The 21109-nt window shown below is 45.3% G+C and overlaps 1 protein-coding gene across 1 annotated transcript in view; it reads left to right on the top strand.

The window, feature by feature from the left end:
• Nucleotides 1-580: 580 nt before the first annotated feature.
• The window catches only part of PARVG (parvin gamma), a 140904-nt gene continuing 120375 nt past the window's right edge, over nucleotides 581-21109 (top strand). The window contains exon 1 of the mRNA XM_029600118.1: nucleotides 581-799. The gene's annotated coding sequence lies outside the window, so the exon portion shown is untranslated. The remainder of the gene's footprint in view (nucleotides 800-21109) is intronic.

The raw sequence follows: 21109 nt of genomic DNA, 5'->3' as shown, positions 1-21109 counted from the left end.
ATGTAGATTTGCATAATAATATAAATAGTAATATTGTCATTTTTAAACAGTTTCTTTTTGCAGGAGTCAGGGATTTGATGATGAAGTTTTATTTAATAATTGCCTATACAAAGAAATAGATTATCTGAAAAAAAGCATGACTTCTCCTGTGAAACATATTTGGACATTTTGGAGGGAAATGATGGGGGCAAGATTAACTTTTTGTAAGGATAGAGCAGAAATGTTAGTGTATTGTCCTTTCAGATCTGTAATTCTTTCTCATATAAACAATGGCAGTGTATACTATTGCTCTGATAGACGTTTTGTAACAGTTATGACCAAAATATTTTTTTCATTAAGCAGCTGATATCTTAGGTGTCCGACTGCCACGCCGCCTCTTCTTGGAGTTGGGTTTATAGAGAACTTATAACACATTCTTTATGAAGAATTTTTGCAGGGAAGTAAGCAACATCAGGCAAAGCCACAGAGTCTAGCGTCATTATAACCACTTCTCTGCAACAAAGAGCTTATACTTCTGCGGAAACCCTTGTGCAGAATGAGGAAGTGAAGAGCACTTTATAACTGACAGCACAAGCTAACGTATGCAGGTTCTTTGTTTTACTGCTTTAACTTTCATGGTTGTGAGGACATTAATGCTGTGAGAGAGGAGAACACGAAGAAGTTTTGTAGCATCTGATCTAAGACTGGACAAATCTCGTCTTCTTGAGAGCCCTGTAATTATTTGGAGAAGTATTTTATCTCCATCTTCCTGTCAGGAAATACACATTTTTTTAAAGTGCTGAAAGCAATCTGTTTTAAGGTAAGTGATTCTAAGAGTTAGCATTGTCTTGTGTGTTTTGTAATGCATACTACAGCATTTCCTATGACTGAAAAGCTTTTGACTTGCATTTTACACTTTTCTGTGCATACAGCAGATTTTTGGGCCTGATGTACTGAGCTGTTTTCCCATAGACACACAATGGGGAACCCCTTTAGTAACCAGGCACTTTGTATGTATTTATTACATAACATTTATATTCTGGAAATACAATAAGAATATTGTTCAATGAGGCTCATGGCTTATATATCAAACATGATCAATTAATAAAACAAAGTATGCAAATAAAGGCAACAAATTGAAAACATTTTTGGAGAAACTCACCAATGAGTTTCGTGGAGCAGGTTATCTACACAAGCAGTGGCCTGTGTGATGCCTGCAGTCAGAGATCAATATGTAATACAGTGACACTGTCTCACTTTGGAGCATTTTGTTAATTAGGAACAAAGCATTTGAGTTCTTGAGTTTACTAAAGTCATTCTGAAAAGTTTGAGCCTAGCCAGAAAAAGGAAGTCCACAGGCTTTTTTGACATGGTCTTATTTTACTATTAATGTTTTAAAATGCAGCAGAATGAGGCCTATGTACCGTAATTAATATATTTCTCTAGACACAAAATGGAAAAACAAATCTTTAGGCCCAGTGGGTGTTAAAATAACCAGAACTGAGCTCAGCCTCTTCAGGATAACATCAGCCAGTGTGTAGCCCTATAAATCAATGCACACAAATCTTTTTCTTCATATGACAGACTTGTATGTTTTAAATGCACAGATATCCTCCTAATACCACAGAATCACTATCCTGGTAAATAATGAGTAGATGGGAGGGAGACAAATAGTTTTTATTTTAGTACATAGACTCTGAAGGGGGTAAACTCCCCATTCCTTCCTGTGATGTCCAGAGATTTAAAAACTACATTTTCTTTGAGTATCTTGTCTTCTGCGTGCCTCCTCTTCCTCCATATTACTCCTTATGCATTTCCAACAGATATGCACAATTTTGCAAAAGACGTCACATAAGACTGCAACAAAGATCAGATCTGTAAATTTTAAACTGTGCTGAAGCTAAAATATTAAGGGGTAGATTTTAATAAAGTATGCCTGCGCGTACAAGAGTATGCCGGATTTTAATAGATACGCGTGTAGCCGCGCGTATCCTTTAAAATCCGAGGTAGGCACGCACAAGGCTGTGCAAAATTGGCAGCCTGCGCACACCGAGCCGCGCAGCCTGCCTCCGTTCCCTCCGAGGCCGCTCCGAAATCGGAGCGGCCTCGGAGGGAACTTTCCTTCCACCCCCCCGCACCTTCCCCTCCCTTCCCCTATCTAACCCACCCCCCCCAGCCCTATCTAACCCCCCCCTACCTTTGAAGGGTTACGCCTGCCCCGGCTGGGCAATTCCCCGGCCCGGGAGCAGTTTCAGAGGCCTCGGCCACGCCCCCAAAATGCCCCCAAGCCGGAATCACGCCCATGGCCACGCCCCGAATGACACGCCGCCGTGACAAACGCCCCCCCGACATGCCCCCGATGCCCCCCTCCAGGAAAGCCCCGGGACTTACGCACGTCCCGGGGCTTGCGTGCGCCGCCAAGCCTATTCAACATAGGTTCAGCACACGCAGGGGGAACTTGGGGCAGGTTTTCGGGGGGGTACGCGCGTATCCCTTTGAAAATCTGCCCCTAAGTATTAAAAATACCATATAATAATTTGCTGGGACATCCAAGGTGGCATCTGCTCAGTAGTATCCCATGGAGCTTGCTCCCAAGATACCAGTCCTTTTCCCTTTTTTGCCTATTTTCTTATCCTCACTATATGGTGAAAAGGAAGAGCAAAAATAACGCTAACTCATCTGAGGCCTTCAATAGCAATACAAAGTCCAATGAATGCCTCTATTGGCACTCATGTGGCTTTTAATTTTGCCAGTATGGGCTGTTGATGGGCTGCTTGAAGGTGATGGATCAGCATCTCTCCCATGACTTGAAACATTTTTAAAGCCCAGCTAAAGAATTTCCCCACTGCTTCTAGCAGATGATGGCTTACATAGAGAATATCTTGATTGGGCGGTTTCCCAACTATGTAGAGGACAGTTATTTACCCTTTCAAATAGAATAAAGACTAGGGGCCACTCCATGAAACTAACAGGTAGCAGATTTAAAAGCAAATGAGTGAAAAGTACTTTTCTCCAAACATACAATCAAGCTATGGAATTTGTTGCTGGAGATATGGTCAAGGCATCTAGCATAGCTGGGTTTAAAAGTGGTGTGGACAAGTTCCCGGAGGGAAATTCCATAAAACCAATACTAACCAGGTAGACTTGGCAAAGGCATCACTTAAGCCTGGGAGTGAACATCAACGATCAGACCTACCCTTTGGGATCTGCCAGGTATTTGTGACATGGATTGGCCACTGTCAGAGACAGAAATGGAAGGCTTGATGGATGGTCTGACTCAGCATGGCATATCTTACATTCTTATCTAAGTTGCAGTGGTATGTAGAAGGGTTTGTTATCATGTTTCTCTGTATGTTTTTCTGTTTATTTTAACTGCCTTGAACCTGATCTAGAATGAGCTATACATTTTTAAATAAGTATTTCTGATGCTGAAACTACTTTAGTCTCAAGATGTTTTGAGGAACATTGCTCCAAATTAACTGCTTGTCAGGACAAAATTTCTGAATTGCAAGCATTGAATGCTGCCTTGATTAAAGACAATCATGCCTTTTGTTCTAAAGTGCAACTTTAGAGGATACATAATCTATGCCATATTAACTTCCCCAAGTTAAGAAAATTTCACCCTACGATATATTGAGAAAAATATTTTCTAGATATTCTTACATTTTCTCACAATGTTTTGTCTCCAATTTCCAGGGTCTATTATGTTCCTGTGTCTAAGCATTTATTGAATCTGATAGAGGGAGGCATTTTTAGAAATTTCTCAAGGAGATGAAATCTAGAGTGACTAAGTTAATATCTTTCAATTTATATTTGGACAGAGACTTATTCTATGGTCTTTTTTTTCAAAAACAGAAATTGTATTTTGGCCAAAAATTAAAGGGTTCCCTGATTTATCTAAATTTACATAGCACAGCTGGAAAGGATTTCTTGAACTGCAACAAATAGTACTGTGTATAAGTGCAAATTATTTCTATAAATTTCCATTTAACTAGTCAAGTTTGACCTCCATTTTGCTTCATTCGGCCCAAATGATGAGCACTCTCCACCCTCAATGAGCCATAAGAAGAGTTCAGAACAAGGTCTTGCAGTAGCCAAGTTGCAAGCAAGGATATCAGTTCACCTTCAGGAACAGATTCTGGGATGCCCACCAGTCTCAGATTATTTCTCCTAGACCTGTTTTCCAGGCCATCGACTTTATCAAGTAGCATTTTGATGGTGGATTGACAATTCTCCAAAGTTGCCTCCTGCGCTTGCATATAATCTTCCAGGCTGATTCTAGTTTGTCTTTGTCAAAATCTGTTGAACATCCGTTATTTTACCATTTATTTCTTCCATCTGCCCAGATCTCTTACTGAAACTAGTTTCCTGCATTTGCTGCAGAACCATTACCATCTCGGATGTAGCAGGGCCTACGTTGTCCGGCACAAGGTCTGACCCCTAAGGGTCTATCATTTAGGATCCCCTGCCTTGGCCTTCTTTATGTCGTACTCTGTCAATTTTGTTACCATCTTATTGTCAGATCACCTCAATACAGTTCCAAACACAGGTAAGGAGCAATTTGCTCTTTTAGCAAAAGCGTCGGAGGGCCAGTAGGAGATTCTTGCTGCAGATTAAGGAGAGAGTCCTCAGAGAGACAGCCAAACACATCTGCTCCCTCTCAGTGTATCACATGACCATCCTAAATTTCCATTTAAATATATAGTGAAATATAGAGAAACCCATTTTTTTTTTTTTTTTTAGAGCCAAATCATTTGAAAACTTTCATAAGGATAAATTATCCAGTAGTCACTCAGCTACTTATTAAAAACTTTGTTGGTGTCTAACTCTGCTTCTTTAGTTGGAGCAGCCTGCCGTATGAGTTCGTTTTGGATTTATAAGGCTAGGTGAAGTGTTAATATATTTGGTCATTTTTCTTTTGCATTTGTTTCATTATGATGATTTTATTCCCCTCATATATGTGGCCTTGGAGTTTATATCATAGGAACATAGAAGATGTTGACAGAAAAGAATCATTTGGTCTACCCCTTCTGCCCATTTATATCTGCTTACTATGCTATCACAGGTCAGTCTTGATCTGTGGTCTTGATCTGTAGTCTTCTGCCTCAGTCTGCTTTAAAGATGCATTATATTTAGAAAAAGGCTACATGCTCTGTGCGGCAATGATTGCAAATAAAAATCCCACATTTTCAAAAAGACACTGCATTTGATTGTCAGATAACTCCTTTCATACACAGCAGTCCCCTGCACATTAGTGATGTGTGGCTATTCTCAGTTTGTGTAAACTCGGATGCACCTTTGCAGAATGGCTTTTTTATTATTTTTTGCCAATAATAGAACCTTTCATCCCCATTTTTTAATGTTATGTATTCTTAAAGGTAAAGGTTTAGAACTGATCAAACTGAAAGGTCCTGGATTCCTTAGGGATCATTGTTTCTGTCATCCCATGAATGTACTTTTGCAACTTCCTCCAATATACTGAGAATTCCCCCAAGAGTAATGGAAGACAGGATTTTGGTTCACCAAGATGTATTAATATATCAACTGTGCCACGGAGTGTGAACCCTTGAGCTGAGGTGATATTGGCACTGCCCAGCTCATGACCCAGCTGGTTCCCCACTGACAGTAGGCGGACTTGCTCAGACTGGGACAAGGTCTTAGGCTTCACCTGTTTGTTATGCAATGCCCCAACCTGCAGTTCAGAGGCGCCGTCATTGTTGCTATGTGACAGGGGAGAGGTTCTCCATAGACCATGAAACTCATAAAAGTAGAACCAGGGGAAACACAGGCATATTATTCCACCGCACGAGTGATTCCGCAATAAAATTGCTTGCTGTTCAGAATCAAGGAAGGCCTCTGTGGTGACCTCTGTTGAGGAAGATACTAGGCAGACAGGAAGTAGTAATTGGGGAAAGGAAGAACTATGACCTAGGGTGACCTTTCCAATGAGCCCTAGGCTTAGAAGCTTCCTGACTTCTCAGGACATTGTATAGCATAGTGCTCTTGGCCGCAAAGTAAAGACAGACTGAGGCGGTGACATCTCAATTTTCCTCATTGGTTAGCATGGGATCCTGAGGGGGTTGAGAAAGGATCGGGCTCCTTAACCGGGGCCACTAGGGATCATTGGAACCTGGAAGCCAGTCTTAATTGATGATGATAGTATACCTCTTTCCCTTTCTTGCTCCTGGAACCAGACATCAATTCAGATACAAGGGGAATGAGATCATCCAGGCCAGCCGGTACCTCATGGCCTGCAAGCTCATCCTTAATATGGTCCAACAGACCCTGCCATCAGATGCCAATATTAAAAAATGGATAGCGTAGTCACTGGCTGTCTTGATTCCCTGCTTGAGGTGAAGCAATTCTAAGGCTATGGAAGAGGAGTGCCCTTGCTTGTCAAAAATGAGACAGCATTGCTTCAGGAATTCCTTCAGGTTTCTGATGAGATGATCATTATGCTTCCATAGGGGAGATGCCCAGGCAAAGGCCAAACCAGTCAGGAGAGATAGGATAAAGGTGATTGTCCTGAGGTAGTTGGCCCTCTCTCTCTCTTCCCATTGCTCTGTCAGAGGCTCTAAAAGCCTGGGGAATGTAGTTTCCCTCCTGTCTCTTCAAGGCCTTTGCTGCCTGGATTTGCCTCTGGCTCTCTCTGGGGTAATCCAGTCTGGGTTTTCCTTACTAGGTAAACAGTGAGCTTCATCACAGTGACCTGTGTTCGGTTGGACAGGAAACTGGTGGCTTGAAGAGCATGAGGCACTGATTAAGAAATACCCTACAAGCCTTGGGATCTCTGTCATATCTGAGAAGTGCTGCCAGATGAGACAAAGGCCTGGGTACCCAGACAGGTGCTGGCACAAGGGGCGAAGGAGGCACTTGTACTGGATGACTGGCCTGTATTGTATCCATCCCGACAACCAACCTTTGGGGAACTCCTGCTATCTGATTCAGTTGGTCTTGTTGAACTCGGAGAGCCAAACCAGGAATGGCCTGAGTGGGGAAGAAATCTGCCAAGCTCATGGGCTCAGCAAACTGTCAGAGTGTGAGTCCTTGAGCTGTGGTGAGATTGGCATTGCCCAGCTGGGCCCCCCACTAACAGTAAGCAGACTCACTTTGACTGGGACAAGGTCTTAGGCTTCACCTGTACCAGCTTCTTCCTCTGCTGAGAGCAGAGTGCAGCTGCTGGCCTGAATCTGAGCATCAGGCAGTGATATCCTTTCTGTGGCACACCCACCTGGTCAGGTCTGAAAGCACACCAGTATGCTATGGGAAACTGCTCTAGACAGTCACGAATGTTACGTCGGAGGAGGACCCTTGGGCTGAGGTAGGGACATATGGGTCCCCACTGTCGGCAGGCGGGGAGTGGGCTGATAGACAGAGGCCACTGGAGCTTCACCTACAGCCCTCGTTCCCTGCAGGGTGAACCTTTGGGTGCCAGGGCCGGCAGGACTTAGGTGGGCCTCGGGATGAGAGTTGGTTCAGCCCAGAGACAGCAGATGAGAGCTGGCATAGTCTTAGGTAATGTCCTGGAAACCTGAGTACCAATGGAACAGAAGCAGACAGGGGGCGCTCGAGCAAAAGCAGGCCGAAGCCTGAATAAACCACGTCCAGGGGTAAGCTAAAGAGGCGTCAAAGAACAGGATGGAGTCAGGGCTGGCGGCAATCCAAAGGCAGTGGAAAAGGCTGAGGTCTGATCACGGAGGTAGTCAATGACGTAGTCAGGCGAAGCAGAAGTCTGGGTCTGGAGATAGGCAATAGCGTAGTCAGGAGAGGCAGAGGTCTGGAGATAGGCAATGGTGAAGTCAAGCAATGCAGAGGTCCGGGCTTGGAGAGAGTCATTGGCGAAGTCAGGCAATGCAGAGGTCCGGGCTTGGAGAGAGTCAATGGCGAAGTCAGGCAAAGCAGAGGTCCGGGCTTGGAGAGAGTCAATGGCGAAGTCAGGCAAAGCAAAGTCAAAGTCTATGTATTCAATCCGAGAGACGAAGCAAGGGTAGAAGCAAGGAGACTGGAACAGGAACACAGGACGCGAGATGAATTTCAGAAGGCAACGAGTACTCGACCAGCGAAGAGACCTGTTGCAAAGGTAACGCTAGGGAGCGGAGCCTGAACTTATATACTATAACAGTGTTGATGTTATCATCCGGGGCCGCGGCCAGGTTCCCACTTAAGCATTAGTGGTGCGCGCGCCTGCCTAGGGAGGGGCACAGCATGAGTGGCAGCGTCTCTCCACGGGCTATGGGGAGAGGCCCTTGAGTAGTGGCAGCAGGACCAAGGATGCCAGGATCCGGAGCATGGCAGGAGGCACCAGGGGAGGCCTGAGGTCGGAGCTGGTGGCCCACTGTTGCCACTGAGGAGGAACTAGAAGGTGGAGTCATAGAAGGAAGATAAGGGGTCCATGCCACGGGTCTTCCGCGGATGGCACACGTAACAGTAACCCCCCTTTATGTCCCCCCCTTAGAGGTCGGGATTTGCCTGGATGGGCACAATGAAAGTTCAAAAGGAGGGCTTTATCCAGGATGTTCTGAGCTGGTTCCCATTAATTGTCTTCGGGTCCGTAACCCTTCCAAGAAAGGAGGTATTCCCACTGGCGGTCCCTATGGAGGACATCGAGGACTTCATGTACCTTGTAGGTCGTATCAGTTTCAGCCACCAAAGGAGGTGGTTCAGGAGCCTTTCGGGAAGGCCAGGACAGGACCACAGGCACAGAGATAAGTGGAACGTATTATGTATTCCCAGCATAGGAGGCAGCCGAAGCTGGTATGTAACAGATCCAATGCTTTGGGTGATCATAAATGGTCCAATGTACCTAGGAGCGAATCTTTGAGAAGGTATCTTAAGTCTGATATATCAGGTACTTAACCAGACTTTCTGGCCAGGAAGGAATTCAGGAGCCGAGCGTCTGTGATCGTCAGCAGTTCTCTTGGCCTGGGAAGTGGGTTGACGTAAGAGGAGATTCGTCTGTTCCCATAAAGCCTTGAGGGCATCCACTGTAGCCTGGGCTGCAGGGAATGGTACTGACAAAGGCATGGGTAGTGGTGGTCGTGGTTGCTTTCCATAGACGATGGAGAATGATGACGTGCCTGTAGCAGTTGCAATGTGAGAGTTGTGAGAAAACTCCGCTCAAGGGAGAAGTTCTGACCAATTGTCTTGGTGGTCGTTGATGTAAGTGCGCAGAAAGGCCTTTAGAGAGCGATTCATTCGCTCAGCTTGTCCGTTGGCTTGGAGATGATAGGCAGTTGTTAGACTGATGTTAATACCAAATTTTCGGCAAAGAGCTCGCCAATATCTAGCAACAAATTGTGGACCTCTATCCGAGACAATATCCTTGGGTAGGCTATGTAATCTGAAGATGTGACGGAAGAATAGGCATGCCAGTTCTGGAGCTGATGGTAGGCCAGGTAGAGGGATGAAATGGGCCATTTTTGAAAATCGGTGTATGGTTACCCATATAACGGTATGACCCTTAGATGGAGGCAAATCCACGATGAAATCCATAGACAGGTGGGTCCACGGTTCCTCGAAAGCTGGAAGTGGTTGCAGCAGACCCCAAGGTCGACCATCTGGGGGGTTTTGCTGTGCACAAGTGTTATAGGATTTGACATATGCTTTAGCGTCAGAGACCATAGTAGGCCACCAGAAGAACCGCTGGAGCAGTGCCAAGGTTCGTGCTTGCCCCAGGTGACCAGCAAACTTAGAATCATGTGCCCAGTGGAGGACTCTTTCTCGGAGTCGTCGGGGCACGACGGTCTTCCCAGCAGGTACTGGGTGAGTAGCAGATAAACAGATATAAGCTGGATTTAGGATATAACCAGGTTCTTCCGGAGTATCTTCAGGCTTGAAGGAGCAGGATAGGGCATCTGCCCGGAGGTTTTTTCAGCTGGACGGTATCGAAGCTCAAAATTGAACCTGGAAAAGAACAGAGCCCATCGAGCCTGACAGGCGTTGAGAAGCTGGGCATGGCTCAGATGTTCCAGTTCTTATGGTCGGTGAACACGATAAACTTGTGTTGTGCGCCCTCTAACCACGGGCGCCAATCTTCGAGGGCCAATTTAATGGCAAACAACTCACAATCACCAATATTGTAGTTCTGTTCCGCTGATGAGAACTTGCGGGAGTAGAACGAATATGGGACTATAGAGCCGGAAGCAATGCGTTGGCTCAGGACTGCCCCAGCTCCGATAGCGGAGGCATCCACTTCCACTTGAAAGTTCGGGTTGGGTGATGTAGGCAAGACCCTGCCTGGAATGCTTCTTTGAGGCGATGGAAGGCTGTGGTGGCTTCCGGAGTCCAATTTCGAGTATCTTGGCCCTTGCGAGTCAATGCTGTCAAAGGAGAAGCCAAAGTGGAATAGTGTGGGATAAAATGATGATAGTTATTTAAGAATCCCAGAAAGTGCTGGAGGGCTTTAAGGCCCATGGGTTGCGGCCAATCTAGGATCCCTTTTAATTTGGCCGGGTCCATAGAAAATCTCCGTTGGGAGATAATGTATCTGAGGAAAGGCAGACTAGATTTCTCGAACAAACACTTGTCCAATTTTCCAAACAAATGATTTTCACGTAGGCGTTGGAGGACGGTATGGACATCAGTGCGATGTGTGGCCAAATCCCAAGAGAAGACAAGGATATCATCCAAGTATGCCACAACTTTGGTGTACAGTAAATCTCTGAAAATTTCGTTCATCGTCCATTGAAAAACTGCGGGTGTGTTACAGAGGCCAAAAGGCTTCACCAGGTATTCGTAATGCCCATCCTGGGTATTAAAGGCGGTCTTCCAGATGCCATTGGGACGGATCCGTACCAAGTTATACGCACTGCGTAAATCCAATTTTGTGAATATTGATGCTCCATGTAAGTGATCGAATAATTTTGAGATCAGTGGCAGAGGGTACTTGTCCTTACGGGTGATGGAGTTTAGGCCGTGATAGTCAATACACAGCCTGAGCGATCCATCCTTCTTGGTCACAAAAAAGAATCCTGCCCCCACAGGAGAAGTAGAGGGGCGGTTGAATCCCTTCGCAAGGTTTTCTTGGATGTACTCCGTCATAGCCTTTGTCTCTGGGAGAGAAGAAGGTTAGGTGCATCCACGAGGAAGCGTGGTCCCAGGAAGGAGATCAATGGGACAATCGAACCTTCGAAGAGGTGGAAGAAGGTCTGCTTTTTGCTTGGAAAATACATCTTCAAAATCCGCATAAGGAGCGGGTATACCAGAAGAAGTGGTGGCTAGAGGAACCACAGGTGGTGGTTTAGGCCGTGATAGTCAATACACAATAGACAGGACTGGTGGCAGGCTGGGCCCAACTCCACCAGTTGCAACCAGGGGCGGATTGGCCTATCAGGGGATCAGGCATCCCCTGGTGGGCCGGTCGCTCTAGTCATGTGGTCTGCCAAGCGCGGCCATCACAGAGCCGCGCTTGGCAGACCACGTGGTATCTCCTGAGCCGGTCTGGGTGGCGAATCCCTGGGCCGGTCGTCATTGGGAATCCGCCGCTGGTTGCAACGATTCCTAATTAAATTGGGGCAAGTGTCTTTGGAGCCAGGGAAGTCCTAAGACTATCAGATGGATGGATTTCTCCAATACTAACAATTCAAGTTCTTCTGTATGCAAGGCACCAGTGCACATTTGAACTGGCTCTGTGATAAAGCTTATTCGACTGGGTAATGGTTCTCCATAGATGGATGCTATGCATAGGGAGGTCTCTAGAGGACGGGACTTTATAACCAAAAGCTGAACTAGATCCTTAAGAATAAAATTACGTCCTGCTCTGGAATCCACAAGGGCAAGAACTGGGAAGGACCGGGAGTCCCAGATCAGTGTAACTGGTACTGATAGTTGAGGGGCCGGAGAAGTTGTGCCCAAGTTCAGGACCCCTACTGAACTTAGGCCCGGAGGTTTCCTGGACGGACCGGGCAAGACTGTAGATGGTGGCCAGGTGCTCCGCAATATAAACACAGACCAGTTTGTCTCCACCGGAGGTGCTCTTTTTTTGTTTCAGCCGCCCACGGCCCAACTGCATGGGCTCTTCCATCTTGGCCACAATGGAGATCCTACTTGGAGCAGGGCTGGTGGTCGATGGCGAACGGGATCGAACCCGAGAGGGCTTCTTAGGCATCTGACTCTCCTGGTGACGCTCTTGGAGACGATGGTCAATTCAGCCTGTCAAATCTATAAGTCTTCCAGGGAGGAAAGGAGCTCCCTTGCAGCCAGCTCATCCTTCAGCTGTGAGGAGAGTCCATCCAGGTAGATGGCTCGTAGGTAGTCTTCCTGCCAGGGGAGCTCAGAGGCTAGAGTCCGAAACTCAATAGTGTAGTCGAAGAGACTTCTTTGACCTTGACGAAGATGTAACAAGGTAGTGCTTGCCACAGCATGCCACCCAGGATCATCAAAGGTCCATCAAACTGAGATAACTCCCTTAGGAGTGAGTCCGAACGTTTCCTTAAGGGTGAAGCCCAAGCCAGCGCCTTTCCTTCAAGGTGAGACAGGATGAAGGTGACTTTGGTCAATTCGTCCGGGAAGACGGAGGGCTGCAGAGCGAATTGCATATAGCATTGGTTGATAAACCCTCTGCAGAGTCTGGAATCACCATTGAAGCGTGGGGGTGCTGGTAGGGCCAGCAGGGCTCGAGGCATCGATGATGGTGGCTGTGGAAGAGAGGTGCCGGCACAGAAACCAGATTGCTGGTGAGGACATCAAGCCAGGCGTGAAGACGCTCAATGGAGGAAGCCAAGGCCTCAAGGAACTGCTGCTGTTCTTGTATCTTGGATGCCAGACCATGATTAGAGGGGAGACGGTACATGCTGTTTCTTTGCGCATAAAAAGATTTTCAAGAAATAATTGATATGAGATTGCACTCATACACATTAAAGATTCACTACATACAGCCCCTGCGGCAGCCCAATTGAGGGGGCGAAACTTGGCCTGAGTCAGGCTCTTTTTACAAAAAATACGTTTCCATTAATACAATTTCTAATCGGATATTCTATGGCGTCTAATCTACTTTGTTGCCCTCAAGGCTTTCTTAGATAGCCTACCCTCGTGTTTTGTTGGTCTTGTACCTTGGATGCCAGACCAGGAATGGCTGGGAGGGTACGCGGCTCCACTGAGTCCATGGTCTTTGCAACCTGTTGTGTCGGAGGTGGACCCTTGGGCCAAGGTGGGGTTGAGGCAACCCATAGGTAGGGACCTATGGGTCCCCACCGTCGGCAGGCGGAGTGGGCTGAGAGACAGAGGCCACTGGAGCTTCACCTATACCAGCCCTCATTCCCCGCGGGTTGAGCCTTTGTGTGCCGGGGCCGGCAGGACTTAGGTGGGCCTCGGGATGAGAGTTGGTTCAGCCCAGAGACAGCAGGTGAGAGATGGTATAGTCTTACTCTGGACAAGGTAGTGTCCTGGAAACCTGAGCGCCAATGGAACAGAAGCAGACGGGGGCGCTCGAGCAAAAGCAGGCCAAAGCCTGAATAAACCACGTCCGGGGGTAAGCTGAAGAGGCGTCAAAGAACAGGCTTGAGTCAGGGCTGGTGGCAATCCGAAGGCAGTGGCAAGCAAGGCTGAGGTCTGATCATGGAGATAGTCAATGACGTAGTCAGGTGAAGCAGAAGTCTGGCTCTGGAGAGAAGCAATAGCGTAGTTAGGCGAAGCAGAGGTCTGGGTCTGGAGATAGGCAATAGCGTAGTCAGGCGAAGCAGAGGTCTGGGCTTGGAGAGAGTCAATGGTGAAGTCAGGTAATTCAGAGGTCCAGGCTTGGAGAGAGTCAATGGTGAAGTCAGGCAATGCAGAGGTCTGAGTTTGGAGAGAGTCAATGGCGAAGTCAGGCAAAGCAAAGTCAAAGTCCATATAGTCAATTCTAGGGACGAAGTAAGGGTAGAAGGAAGGAGACTGGAACCAGGAACAATGAGGAACAGGAACACAGGAAGCGAGACGAATCTCAGAAGGCAACGAGTACTCAACCAGCGAGAGACCTGTTGCAAAGGCGACGCTAGGGAGCGGAGCTTGAGCTTATATACTATAACAGTGTTGACGTCATCATCATTACCATTAGTGGTACACACGTGCCTAGAGAGGGGCGCAGCGCGAGTGGCAGCGTCTCTCCGCGGGCCTTGGGAGACGAACAGTGGCAGCAGGACCAAGGACGCCAGGAGCCAGAGCAGGGCCAGAGGCACCAAGGGAGGGCTGAGGTCGGAGCTGGCGGCAAACTGCCGCCAACAAGGAGGAACCAGAAGCTGGAGTCATAGAAGGAAGGTGAGGGGGCCGTGCTGCGGGTCTGCTGCGGATGGCACGCGTAACAAATTTACTGTGCTCTGCCTTATCATTCTTGCTGATAAGGACAGCATTATTATAATCTGCTGAAAAACAGTATATTCACTGTAAAATGTAATATCCACTTTAAAACAAAAACAATGTGAAACAAATCAATTAGTTTAATCAAAACTAACAATCCAAATGTATCGTAAGCTAAACAATAATTGCATTTCTCCTATATTAGAAATAAATATGTCTGTTCAACAGTAACTAGATATATGTGAAAATAAAATGCTTTCTCAAAGCTGCTAACAAAAGGGCTTGTGTGAATAATATTTACTATGAGACATTACTGTTGCTTTCTCATGTATATTAATGGTTAGTCAATTTCTCTGGTGCTTTTTACCAATTTTTTTTTTTTAAGCAAGCTTGCTGTCTGGAAATTTTTCCCTTGTGATCCAAACTTTTCATCTAGGCATCCTGTGCCCACAATAAGGACACCTTGTGCCAGAAAGACCTGACTCAGTATAATTGACTGAGTCTGTTTGTTCCAGCAGACGAATCCCATTTATGTGGGTAGTAGGCACACAGACAAAAAGTTGGAGTCAGCGCCTTCATTTTTTTCCTATAGGCCCAGAATGGTAATAAGTCTTCATGCTGAGCTATTGTACCACCATAATAAGCCAAGCTGCTGCCTAGGTAAAGCCAGCAGAGTTTGTTTTTATTCATTGCTTTTCAAAAAATTCAGGCAAACTAAAATGGGGAGGGAAGTAATCAGCAACATGCGTAGAACAAAATCACAGCAGGGTCTTTTTTGTGCACTAACTCTAAAGATAATCTTCACAAAAGTCTTTCTGCACTGACCAATGACAATGCTGCTTTCACAAATGGTTTTGTGCAATAACCCAAAGCAATACAGCTTTCACGAATACCTTATTAATTTTGAACAAATAGCAAGGCAGGATCCACAAAAGCTGTCTGAAAAGAGGAAAATAGCCTCTGCAGTACTTGCTTCAAATAAGGAAATAACGCTGTTATATAGAGGTTACTGCCTAACCTAAAAGAAACCTGAGGTACTGCTGCCCACAGTATCAAATGCACTTACCAATGAGCTGTCGTTTGTGATCACTGGCTATCTATAATCGTTCTTACTTTACCTGTAGTTTATTTTCACTCCTCCATTTACAAATAAAAAGATCTGGGAGTTATGTCATTCAGGGATTGCAGGAAAATCTTTTTCCTTGACCAAGGGGAAATAGGTGTGACAGATGCTGGAAACAGCAGCTAGTGCCTTCAGGCTAGATTCAGAAAACCCACGGGAAATAGAAGAGAAAATTAACCTAGTAGCTTACATTCTAGGAAACCAATTAGTATTGAGAAGGGTTCCCTGGGGGAAGCTTTAAGGTAAAGGGTGGGACAGGTTGTGCTGATTATTGAAGCTAGGATAAAAGAAACTGCACAGGCTAGAGAGGATGTTTCTGGATGGAGATGGCTCTGGGCTAAACAAGGGGGCTGCAGTATGCCTACCAGATGGACTTTGGAGGAGTGGGGATGATGTATGCTGGCAGGTAGGAAGGTGACTTTGTAAAGGTTCAGCAAGCAAGAGTTATCCCATTCAGGGGGAACTGGGATTAGGAAGTTTTATTTGTATTTCTGAGCCCTTAATGGTCAAACAATTTAGTTCTGCTATTTGCTGGCAATGGTCAGCCTTAATGCCTGCTTTATTGGGAAAGGCTACACAGAGTACAAAAAGCAAAATAAAATCACTTTATAAAGCAGACTTTTGTCTACAGCCTTGCTCAAGATTTCAGCCTGGTCCAGTGAAAATTGAAAGCAAATAATGAACATTGTGTCGGTCAATGATTTCTACTACATACATAGGGGTAGATTTTCAAAGGGTTATGCGCGAAATATACGTGCGTAATCCTTTAAATCCCCCCCTGCGCGCGCCGAGCCTATTTTGCATAGGCTTGGCGGCGCGTGCAAGCCCCAGGACGCGCGTATGTCCCGGGGCTTTGAAAAAGGGGTGGGACGGGGCTGGGGGCGGGGCGGCGGCCTGTGGGCAATCCTGAGTCCTCCGGCACAGAGGCCATGCCGGGGGATGGCGCACCTGCAGCCGGCCGGCGCGCGCAACTTACGCCTGCCTCGGGCAGTCGTAACTTAGAGAACAAAGGTAGGGGGGGAATTAGGTAGGGCCTGGGGGGTGGGTTAGATAGGGGAAGGGAGGGGAAGGTGGGGGGAGCAAAAGGAAAGTTCCCTCCGAGGCCACTCTGATTTCGGAGTGGCCTCGGAGGGAACGGGGAAAGCCATCGGGCCTCCCCTAGTGCTCGGCGCGCGCAAGGTGCACAAGTGTGCACCCCCTTGTGCGCGCCGACCCTGGATTTTATAACATGCGCGCGACAGTGCGTGTATTTTATAAAATCAGGTGTACATTTGTGTGCGCCGGGTAGCGCGCACAAATGTACCCCATGCGGGCTCCTTTAAAAATCTGCCCCATAGAGAATAACTTTCAAACAACTCCCCGCAGCCCCATATGTTTGCGCATATGGCCGTGCAGTAATCTACAATATTTTATAACCATGTATCAAGTAACCTCAGAGGGAACTTTCCTTCCGCCCCCCCCAACCTTCCCTACCTAACCCGCCCCCAGCCCTATCTAAACCTCCCTAACCCCTCCCACCCTGCCCCGCCATGCCCCCGCCACGCTCCTTTCACAAAGCCCCGGGACATACGTGCGTCGACGGGCCTATGCAAAATAGGCTCGGCACGCGCAGGAGTGGTTACGCGCGTACATCTTTGAAAATCTGGCCCTAAATCTATTCCATGCTACTGTTGCTAGTAATAATAGTGGCTATTTTCTAAGTCAACTTAATTCATAGCAGGTAATGGACTTCTCCAAGAACTTATCCATTCCTTTTTTAAACACAGCTATACTAACTGCACTAACCACATCCTCTGGCAACAAATTCCAGAGTTTAATTGTGCGTTGAGTGAAAAAGATCTTTCTCCGATTAGTTTTAAATGTGCCACATGCTAACTTCATGGAGTGCCCCCTAGTCTTTCTATTATGTGAAAGAGTAAATAACTGATTCACATTAACCCGTTCTAGACCTCTCATGATTTTAAACACCTCTCTCATATCCCCCCTCAGCAGTCTCTTCTCCAAGCTGAACAGTCCTAACCTCTTTAGTCTTTCCTCATAGGGGAGCTGTTCCATTCCCCTTATCATTTTGGTTGCCCTTCTCTGTACCTTCTCCATCGCAACAATATCTTTTTTGGGATTGCTGCGACCAGAATTGTACACAATCTTCAAGGTGCGGTCTCACCATGGAGAAATGCAGAGGCATTATGACATTTTCCGTTTTATTCACCATTCTCTTCCTAATAATTCCTAACATCCTGTTTGCTTTTTTGATTGCCGCAGCACGCTGAACCGACGATTTCAATGTATTATCCACTATGATGCCTAGATCTCTTTCCTGCGTGGTAGCTCCTAATATGGAACTTAACATTGTGTAACTATAACAAGGATTATTTTTCTCTATATGCATCACCTTGCTCTTATCCACGTTAAATTTCATCTGCCATTTGGATGCCCAATTTTCCAGTCTCACAAGGTCCTCCTGTAATTTATCACAATCTGCTTGTGATTTAACTGTTCTGAATAATTTTGTATCATCTGCAAATTTGATTACCTCACTCATCGTATTCCTTTCCAGATCATTTATATATATATTGAAAAGCACCGGTCCAAGTACAGATCCCTGAGGCACTCCACTGTATACCCTTTTCCACTGAGAAAATTGTCCATTTAATCCTACTCTCTGTTTCCTGTCTTTAAACCAGTTTGTAATCCACAAAAGGACATCACCACCTATCCCATGACTTTTTACTTTTCTTAGAAGCCTCTCATGAGGAACTTTGTCAAATGCCTTTTGAAAATCAAATACACTACATCCACCAGTTCACCTTTATCTACACTGGCTCCCTATCTCGTCCCGCATCCTTTTCAAAACCTTTACCATTATACACAAAGCTATCCACAAACATAATTCCTCATGGCTCAGTGAACCACTACAACTTACACAATCCTCCCGCCCCACCAGAACGAACCTCAAATGTACACTACAAGTCCCCTCACTTAAGAAAGCCCGTCTTACACCCACAAGAGTCCGTGCCCTCTCAATTGCTGGCCCCACTCATTGGAATGTGCTTCCTCTCAGTCTCCATCTGGAACCTTGCCCATTCAAATTCAGAAAATTGCTAAAGACCTGGCTCTTTCACCAGGCCTTCCCAGATTAATTCTGATGACTCCTGCTGTCCTGCTGCCCTGCCCCCCCCCCCCTCCACCCTTAGCACTGCTCCTAGCAGTTATCCCTATGTAATCCTTTAAATCAAGTAACCTTTGTAAAACCCTATGGAATCTTGTAAAACAAGTAATCATGTAAAATTTGTATATCTGTAAATTATGTTCCATCTATAGTTATAAATTATGTTCCATTTATAATTTTGGCAGGTTTGCTGTTCCAGAGCTTCCTACCTCTTGTCTATCGGTTATCCAAGTTGTCCACCTCCCCTTCCCCTGTTATTTGTACTTTCCACCTTTTTTACAATGTAAACCGATATGATATGTACTTTAATGTCAGTATAGAAAAGCTGTTAAATAAATAAATAAATGTTTATTAATCCCCCAGATTTGTGAGGCAAGACTTGCCTTGGGTAAAGCCATGCTGACTTTGTTTCATTAAACCGTGTCTTTCTATATGTTCAGTGATTTTGATCTTTAGAAGACTTTCCACTATTTTTCCTGGCACTGAAGTCATGCTTACTGGTCTGTAGTTTCCTGGATCACCCCTAGAGCCCTTTTTAAATATTTGGGTTACATTAGCCACTTGTTATATCCATCCCATTATCTGAAAAATATCATGGGATTCAACCATGTTCTGTTATAAGAAAAAATTGTTATTATTCAAAAATTGGTTGGCTTCATATATTTGATAATCAGAGAACCTCCCATGGTCCAAAACAAGCCTAATCCCAACCGTTCTTTCTACTGCATTATTGTAACAATGTCTAATGTAGATTCTTATGTATAGTCAATTTTTCACCTTCAACACCATAAAATTCTCATCAACTCCACATTATATTCCCCAATATTCTAAACTTCAGAATTGTTTAGTTTTGTTAAAGAATGTTAATGCTAGTTGGCTTCAATTATGTAAAGCATCAGCTCAGTAAACAGAATTCTAATGCAACATACAAACCACTACTGAATAGCAATATTAACAGCTAAATTTTAAATCCCCTGTGATTGGGGAAAACAGGGGTTATGCGCACGGCCGCTCCTTAATTGGAGTGGACTGGGAGGGAATTGGAGGAGGGCCGATCTCAACGCCACGCATAAACTGGGCAAATTCCGCCCCCCCCCCCCCCTTGCGCCCGCTGGCCTGGATTTTATAACATGCGCGCGCCGGTGCCTGCATGTCATAAAATCACATGTCCATGTGCGCATGTATTTTTTTAAATCTACCCTTAAGCTTTCATCTAAAATAGTGAAAAAAGTGATGTTTTCCATTGTTTGTACTACCTACACTAGTCCAACTTCTCTGTGAATTCTCCGTAGGGGGTTTGATCTCTTACTATCAAAAGCAAATTTATGTTAATGCTGTTTCTGGATTCAGCTAGGATTTGAATTGGAATAAACTGCTAATCTTTAATAAGCAATAGTAGCATGAGATCTGTTTAATGTTTGGGTTCTTGCCAGGTACTTGTGACTTGGATTGGCCACTGTTGGAAACAGGATACTGGGCTTGATGGACCCTTGGTCTAAACCAGTATGGCATATCTTATGTTTTTATGTGATAATCTACAGCAGTGATTTACAAACCTGCCTGGGATACCCTCAATCAGTCAGATCTTCAGAATATCACAATGAATATGCATGAGCTAAATGTGCATATTTGTTGTGAAGATCCTGAAAATCTGACTGGCTAGGAGTCCCCCAAGACAGGTTTGGGACTAACTGGTCTGAAGGAGTGAAAAGAGAGCTGCAATGATCAAAGGGGCATCATAACATGACCTCAATAGGCTGTTGATATCAATGTAGATGTAAATCAGAATATGTATTCTCAGTGATTTTGAATTTGAAGAGTGAACATTAACACAAAGCATTTTTCCATTGATCATGAATTTAATACTAATACTGTAAATCATTCTTATCTTCTTTTGAAACGATGGTATATAAAACGATTAAATAAAATAAATAAATAGGCTGATGCAGTCTCTGTTCCCCTGCGCACATTAGTAGTGTGATGATGGGGAGGAACCTGGTGAAGGAAGCTAACATAAAAACATAAGATTTGCCATACTGGGTCAGACAAAGGTCCATCAAGCCCAGTATGTTGTTTCCAACAGTGACCAATCCTGGCCACAAGTACTTGGCAGGATCCTGAGGGGTAGATAGATTCCATGCAGTTTAACCCAGGGAAAAGCAGTGGATTTCAGCAACTCCACCTTAATGGTTTAAGATCTTTTCCATACGCAAGAACAAACAGTAGAGTAAAAGAATTACACATACAAATAATGTGTTGAAGAAAATGATGTGTAATTATGTCGTTCTGTTCATACTATTAAAAGATGAGTCATTTTATAATGTTAACGATGCAGTTTTATTTTAGATGCTTGTCATGAAAGGTACATTTATAAGTACTTCCAGAAATAATAAAATAAAACTGCAATGTTAACACTATAAAATGACTCATCTTTTAATAGTATGAACAGAGAGACATAATTACGAATCACCTTCCCTTCCTCATACACCAAACCACTCCAAATGGTTCAAAATGCTGCAGCCCGCCTACTAACAAACACCAGGAAAAGAGACCACATCTCCCCAGTC

The sequence above is a fragment of the Rhinatrema bivittatum genome, chromosome 4, assembly GCF_901001135.1.
Source record: "Rhinatrema bivittatum chromosome 4, aRhiBiv1.1, whole genome shotgun sequence".
NCBI classification, from domain to species: Eukaryota; Metazoa; Chordata; class Amphibia; order Gymnophiona; family Rhinatrematidae; genus Rhinatrema; species Rhinatrema bivittatum.
Note: the sequence above shows the minus strand (reverse complement) of the source record. Positions and strands in the feature narration are given on the sequence as shown.